We start from the raw sequence: 8,066 nt of genomic DNA, 5'->3' as shown, positions 1-8,066 counted from the left end.
TGTCCTATTTCCTTCACGTTCATTGTTGTACATTGACATCTAGTGTCCTATTTCCTTCACGTTCAATGTTGTACATTGACATCTAGTGTGTCCCATTTCCTTCACGTTCATTGTTGTACATTGACATCTAGTGTCCTATTTCCTTCATGTTCATTGTTGTACATTGACATCTAGTGTCCTATTTCCTTCACGTTCAATGTTGTACATTGACATCTAGTGTGTCCCATTTCCTTCACGTTCATTGTTGTACATTGACATCTAGTGTGTCCCATTTCCTTCACGTTCATTGTTGTACATTGACATCTAGTGTCCCATTTCCTTCACGTTCATTGTTGTACATTGACATCTAGTGTCCCATTTCCTTCACGTTCATTGTTGTACATTGACATCTAGTGTGTCCCATTTCCTTCACGTTCATTGTTGTACATTGACATCTAGTGTCCTATTTCCTTCGCAAACATCTCTCCCGATGTTACATGTCCTGTTTCCATTCCGTTTAAACTTTCCTTTCTCCAGGGTTTGCTCATAAACTGTTATAATTGCCTATTTCATTGCTTGTTCTAATACATATATATATATATATATATATATATATATATATATATATATATATATATATATATATATATATATATATATATATATAAATATATATATACACACACACACACACACACATACATATTTCTTCATTGGTTATAATATGGTCTGTGGAGTGAACACCCAACTCTGAAGCATATCTTTTCCAGTGCCTCAGATATGATGTTGTGTTAATGCTCCAGCACTGGCCTAACGTCTTGGAGGTCTTGGACTCATTGTGTGCATCGTTTATTTATTTATTTATTACACTCGTTTAAGCAACAGACTTTCATGTTACGGCTAATTCTTATCCTCCCACCATAAGTTTGTTGTCCTTTCATGGTCAGACGAGGTGTGGTGGTGAAGTGATTCTATCACTGGTCATGAAATATCAAAAGCCATGAGGTTCAGATATTAAGACTAGTTGAAGTTGGGGGTTATGCTTTAAAAAATAAAAGTCGAGGCTTAGTTTACAAAGTCATCGAATTATGACGCATGCAAATATGGCTGAATTTTCGACCTCTGCCTATACTTATGTTTCATATCTGCCCCTTCCCTTCCCTCACTTTACTCACGTCTCCTTCAAATCTTCTCTCCCTTCTCTTCCCCGCTCCACACACGCTCGTGCCCCTCCTTTCACTTTCCTCCCATCTTCCCTTCTCAATTCCTTTTCTCAATTTCAATCTTTCCATTGTATAGCTCCACCCCAGTGTGTGTGTGTGTGTGTGTGTGTGTGTAATAAGTAAATGGCGTCTAGCTATAAAGATGTTGTGGTACTTGTGTATATGAGTCATACGAAAGCTTGACGACATCATCACGATGTGCACATCAGTTTGTCCCTGCGTTCCTAACATCAGGGTGATCATAAGGTGAATTCACCGTTTGAGAATTCCCTGTTTGCATTTCTAACAGGCGAATTCCCTGTTTGAGTTTTTCTAACATATAGGTGATCACTTAATCTTTGAAGAAAAAATTCTGCGTTTAAAAATCTCAGCATTGCTGCACAAACACCTCCATGTGAATACCTTCCAGGTACCAGCAGCAAAAGGACAAAGACATCTGTGTGGCAGATTTGGTGGGGAAGATGTCTTCTTCTCCTCCTCTTCCCTTTATAAGGGGTGAGGTCCGATGGCATCAAGATTCTGCCCTGCCTTGACTACGATACTCCTCCACCTCCATCTGTCCTCAGCCAACCTTCTCCACTCTCCAATCACCCCCACCTCACTGATATCCCTCCTCACACAATCCTCCCATCTCAACCGCGATCTACCTATTTTCCTCCTTCCTTGCTCCTTCAACCTATCCGCTCTCTTTGCGTTTCTCTCTTCCCCCATCTACACCAAGTGGCCAGCCCATCTCTGCCAGCATTTCACTAACTTCCCTGTGAAGCTCATCTGCACACCAATCTCCTCCATCAGTTCATCCTTCCTCCTTATATCTACCCTCTTCACTCCAACAATCCTCCTGACCCAATTGTTTAAGCAAACCTGCAGCCTCTGTTGTCTCTCTGTCAGTGCCACCATCTCCAGACATAAATGTAGGCCAGCACCACACACACATCAGAACCTTCCCTTTCAATTCCCTTGATACACTGCACGGCCAAAAGTATGTGGACACCTGCTCGTCCAACATCTCATTCCAAAATCATGGGCATTAATATGGAGTTGGTCCCCAACCCCCTTTGCTGCTACAACAGCCTCCACTCTTCTGGGAAGTCTTTCCACTCGATGTTGGAACAATACTGTGGGGATTTGCTTCCATTCAGCCACAGGAGCATTAGTGAGGTCGGGCACTGATGTTGGGAAATTAAGTCTGGCTCGCAGTCAGCCCAAAGGTGTTCGATGGGGTTGAGGTCAGGGCTCTTTGCAAGCCAGTCAAGTTCTTCCACACCAATCTCGACAAACCATTTCTGTATGGACTTCGCTTTGTGCATGGGGGCATTGTCATGCTGAAACAAGAAAGGGCCTTCCCCAAACTGTTGCCACAAAGTTGAAAGCACAGAATCATCTCGAATGTCATTGTATGTTGTCGTGTTAAGATTTCCCTTCACTAGAGCTAAGGGGACTAGCCCAAACCATGAAAAACAGCCCCAGACCATTATTCCTCCTCCACCAAACTTTCCAGTTGACACTATGCATTCTGGCAGGTAGCGTTCTCCTGGCATCTGCCAAACCCAGATTCATCCATCAGACTGCCAGATGGTGAAGCGTGATTCATCGCTCCAGAGAACGTGTCTCCACTGCTGCAGACTCCAATGGTGGGGAGCTTTACACCACTCCAGCCAATGGTTGGAATTGTGCATGGTGACCTTAAGCTTGTTTGTGGCTGCTTGGCCATGGAAACCCATTTTATGAACCTCTCGATGAACAGTGCTTTTGCTGACATTGCTTCCAGAACCAGTCAGAACTCGCTAGTGAGTGTTGCAACCGACCACAGACGATTTTTCCATGCTACGTGCTTCAGCACTTGGCGGTCCTGTTCTGTGAGCTTGTGTTGCTTACCATCTCAAGGCTGAGCCGTTGTTGCTCCTCGACATTTCCACTTCACAATAACAGCACTTACAGTTGACCGGGACAGCTCTAGCAGGGCAGAAATTTGATGAACTGACTTGTTGGAAAGGTGGCATCCTATCGGAGTCGATCGGAGTGTTGGGGTGTCGGAGTAGCGCCCCATCCAGGATTGTGCCCAATAGCCAAGGAGACTGCTTTGGCAGCACCAACGCTCTGCACAGAGTGTGGTCCCAATGGATGGATGGATGGCATCCTATGACCGTGCCGCTTTGAAAGCACTGAGCTCTTTAGTATGGCCCATTCTACTGCCAATGTGTTGTCTATGGAGATTCCATGTCTGTGTGCTTGATTTTATCCACCTGTCAACAATGGGTGTGGCTGAAATAGCCGAATCCATTAATTAGGAGTGTCCGCATACTTTTGACCATGTTGTGTATCTTAAGATCGGCCATTACTCCCTTTACCCTCCTCCATGTATTCACACCCACCTCAATCCTCGTTCGCACCTTGACCTCAGACTCACCATCTCCAGTCACTGTTCCTCACAGATACTCAAACCTATTTCCCTGTCTGATCTCCTTCTGCTCTAACCTGATTTTCATTTATTTTCTCTGCTGCCTGAATCACATCACCTCAGTCTTCTCAATACTCATCTTCAGCCCATGCTTCCCCAATGCCTCCTTCCACTACTTCAGTACTTCCTGCATCTCCCACGCACTCCACCACAGCAGCCAGGTCATCTCCATACAGCATCCTCCCCATACTATTCCAAAAGCTCACCTTCCTGCTTACCAGCCCCATCACCATAATAAATATGAGTGGGCTGAGAGCACTTCCCTGCCTCAAACCGATGTTCACACTGAACTGACACCCAGTACCAACCAAAACTCTTCCCTTCATTCCCTTGTACATCCCTTCCACCAACCTAAATTCTGTTTCCAGCACTCCCATCCATCTCAGTGTTGCCATCACAATCTCTCTCAAGACAGTGTCTTAGGCCTTCTCCAGGTCCACAAATCCCAATGCCATCTCACCTTGCACCTCCAACCTCTTTTCCACCAGCTGTCTCAGCACGAGCATCCCATCCGTCATCCCCCTACCCTTTCTAAACCCTTGCTGCTCTTCTCCGATTTCCATCTCAACACTCTTCTTTATCCTCCGTTCCAGAATCCTTTCCATCACCGAAGGTGCTGCACCTTCATAACGTGACTTAGGAGTGGAATGCCCCTGTACTTCCCCGGATCTTGAACATCTCCTTTCCCCTTCCGTATCAGCACAATTAACCCTGTCCTCCACTCCTCCAGCATTGAACCCTCTCTCATACATATATTCAACAGCCTTTTCGTCCAACTGACTCCTAGTTTTTCCACTGCAATTATCATCTCTGTACACATCTCATCAATGCCTGGCGCTATTCCCTTCTTCATCCTCTTCAATGTCATCAGCACTTCCTCCTCTGTGATCTCCACCGATTCCACTTTCCCCTTTACATCACACAATAGCTTTTGTTCGCCATTGCTTCCTTCCCGATTCAACAGCCTTTTGAAATACCCTTCACACACCTCCAATACCACCCCCTCTCTGTCATTAGCCTCCCGCCACAATCCTTAAATCACCGCCCCACCTCAGCTTCATGTCCTTACCATCCTCATCCCTGTCACAAGACAATTTATATATCATCTTCCTCCCATCATCCTCTTACAACTTGCTGCACACCTCTTCCATATAATTCCTCACCTTATCCACAGCTCTGCTTGCTGCTTTCTTCTTCTGCCCAAACAGATGCAGCAACCCCACATCCAGCTGCCTCCCTCTCTCCTTAATCTTCTCTATCCTCTTCCAAACCTCCTTCTTTCCACCAACTGCCTTCGCTATCTCCTCTGTCCACCATAGCTGGTCTGTCCACCATACCTCCATCCACCATATCTGGTACACACAAACGCACACACACACACACACACACACACACACACACACACACACACACACACACACACACACACACACACACACACACCGCTCTTTCTCCACTTGCTCCCTCTCTCCCCTCTGCCCACTTTTCTCACTCCACACTCGACTTCTCCCTACCACCACTCCACTCACTCCCTCTTTTCTCCCCTGCCCCACCCCTCCCCTTCCTTATGTCCCACTCTCCCCACTTTCCTTAATACATTTCATTTGTGCTTCTTCAGCTGACAAAAAGGAAATGCTTTTCACAAAAAAATCACAGTTAAAAAATCTCTCAGTTCTTTCACAAAAATCGCAGATCAAAAGTTGCTCAATTCGATATTCAGCAGACTTGCCCAAATATGCTCCTCAACTTCCACACTTTGACTTCCTCGACTCCACGCGCACAAAAATCAACTGCCGCTCAAACAGCCAATCCACTCCACCAGATGGTGGGCCAAAGCAAGTCCAAGGGCACAAAGATCAACTGCCGCTTGAACAGCCGATCCACTCTACCGTACTGTGACCCGAAGCAAGTCCACAGGCACAAAGATCAACTGCTGCTCAAACAGCCGATCCACTCCATAATACGGTGAGCCGAACGAAGTCCACAGGCACAAAGATCAACCACTGCTCGAACAGCCGATCCACTCCACCATACGGTGGGCCAAAGGAAGTCGACAGGCACAAAGATCAACCGCTGCTCGAACAGCCGATCCACTCCACCATACGGTGGGCCAAAGGAAGTCCACAGGCTCAAATATCAACTGCTGTTCAAACAGCCAATTCACTCCACTTTACAGTGGGCTGAAGGAAGTCCACAGGCACAAAGATCAACCACTGCTGGAACAGCCAATCCACTCCACTGTGCAGCGGTCCAAAGAAAGTCCACGGGCACAAAGATCAACTGCTGCTCAAGCAGCCAATCAATTCCACCATACTGCGGGCCAAAGGAAGTCCACAGGCACAAAGATCAACCTCTGTTCAAACAGCCAATTCACTCCACTTTACAGTGGGCTGAAGGAAGTCGACAGGCACAAAGATCAACCACTGCTGGAACAGCCAATCCACTCCACTGTGCAGCGGTCCAAAGAAAGTCCACGGGCACAAAGATCAACTGCTGCTCAAACAGCCGATCCACTCCATAATACGGTGAGCCGAAGGAAGTCCACAGGCACAAAGATCAACCGCTGCTCGAACAGCTGATCCACTCCACCATACGGTGGGCCAAAGGAAGTCGACAGGCACAAAGATCAACCGCTGCTCGAACAGCCGATCCACTCCACCATACGGTGGGCCAAAGGAAGTCCACAGGCTCAAATATCAACTGCTGTTCAAACAGCCAATTCACTCCACTTTACAGTGGGCTGAAGGAAGTCCACAGGCACAAAGATCAACCACTGCTGGAACAGCCAATCCACTCCACTGTGCAGCGGTCCAAAGAAAGTCCACGGGCACAAAGATCAACTGCTGCTCAAGCAGCCAATCCATTCCACCATACTGCGGGCCAAAGGAAGTCCACAGGCACAAAGATCAACCGCCACTCGAACAGCCGATCCACTCCACCATACTGCGAGCTGAAGCAATAATGAAACAATGATGATAATTAAATAATTTGCTTGCACTTCTTAAGTTATTTGAAGTTCCACTGATGAGCAAATAACAGACCGTTTGAAATTGGTGCGATGAAAGTCGGTTAGCCACAAGTGTAGTTGTGTTGATCTGCAATGTATTGAAAACAGGAGCTGCAGTTGCTATGACGATGTGGAGCCATGACATCACAGACAAAATTTATCACGGAATAAAAACATAGGGGCAATACCCCTGGGCGCTCACCAGCTGGATACGATAAACAGGGAACACTGGTAGGCATGGATGACCCACAAAATATGTTATGGAGAAAAAATGTAAATACCTATGGATTTGTTTTTTTTTCATGCCATGAACAATCTTTGGGACATCACGGGTGATAACGGTTGTGGTCAAGATTCATAGAAATTGTGTGTGTGGTTTCAGAGAAGTAAGCAAATACATATTTTGGGGGGCAACCCACATGTAGAATCCCTTCGACCCCAATTTTTTTTAATGTCGTTAACAAACTTTGGTACATCACGGGTGATGAAGGTTGTGTTGTGGTGAAGTTTCATCGGAGTTGTGTGTGCAGTTTCTGAGAAGAAAGCAAATGCCTTTTTTGGGGAGCAACCCCCATGTAGACGCCCTTAGATCCTGATCTTTTTTCATGCCATGAACAATATATGGTACATCACGGGTGATGAAGGTTGCAGTCAAGTTTCATCGAAATTGTGTGTGTGTAGTTTCTGAGAAGAAAGCAAATACTTATTTTTGGGGAACCTCCCTCCCCCCACCCCACCCCCATAGACCCCCTCCAACCTCAAATGTTTCAATGGCATTAACAAATTTTGGTACATCATGGGTGATGAAGTCTGTCTGTAGTCAAGTTTCATCAAAATTGTGTGTGTAGTTTCGGAGAAAAAAAACAAATACATCTTTTGGGGGCAACCACCCTTAAACCGCTTTCGAGCTCGATTTTCTGATGTCATGAACAAACTTTGGTACACCTTGGGTGATGAAGGTTGTAGTCAAGTTTCATAAGAATTGTTTCTGTCGTTTCTGAGAAGGAAGAAAATATCTCTTTGGGGGACAACCCCCCAGAAACTCCCTCCATAGACACCCTCAGACCCGATTTTTTTTTAAATGCCATAAACAAAATTTGGTTCACCACAGGTGATGAAGGTTGCGGTCAAGTTTCATCAGAATTGCATGTGTAGTTTCCGAGAAGAAAGCAAATGCTTATTTGGGGGGGGCAACCCCCATAGACCCCCTGTTGCATCGCTCGGTGCCGCCATTTTGTCTGAATCTCCCTTTTACTCTACCCTCAGAGCATGCCACAAATTTTATTGCTCAAGACGCCATCCAATTTTGCTCAAGTATGAAATAAAATAAGTTTTAAAGGTTGCAGAAAAAAACCCATTAGATCTGAATTTTACCGTCACTGCTGCAGTGTCTTTT

Source organism: Eptatretus burgeri, chromosome 11, assembly GCF_056783735.1.
Source record: "Eptatretus burgeri isolate ZD-2024b chromosome 11, Ebu_testis_v1, whole genome shotgun sequence".
NCBI lineage: Eukaryota > Metazoa > Chordata > Myxini > Myxiniformes > Myxinidae > Eptatretus > Eptatretus burgeri.
The sequence above is the reverse complement of the archived record's forward strand: the minus strand, read 5'-3'. Positions refer to the sequence as shown.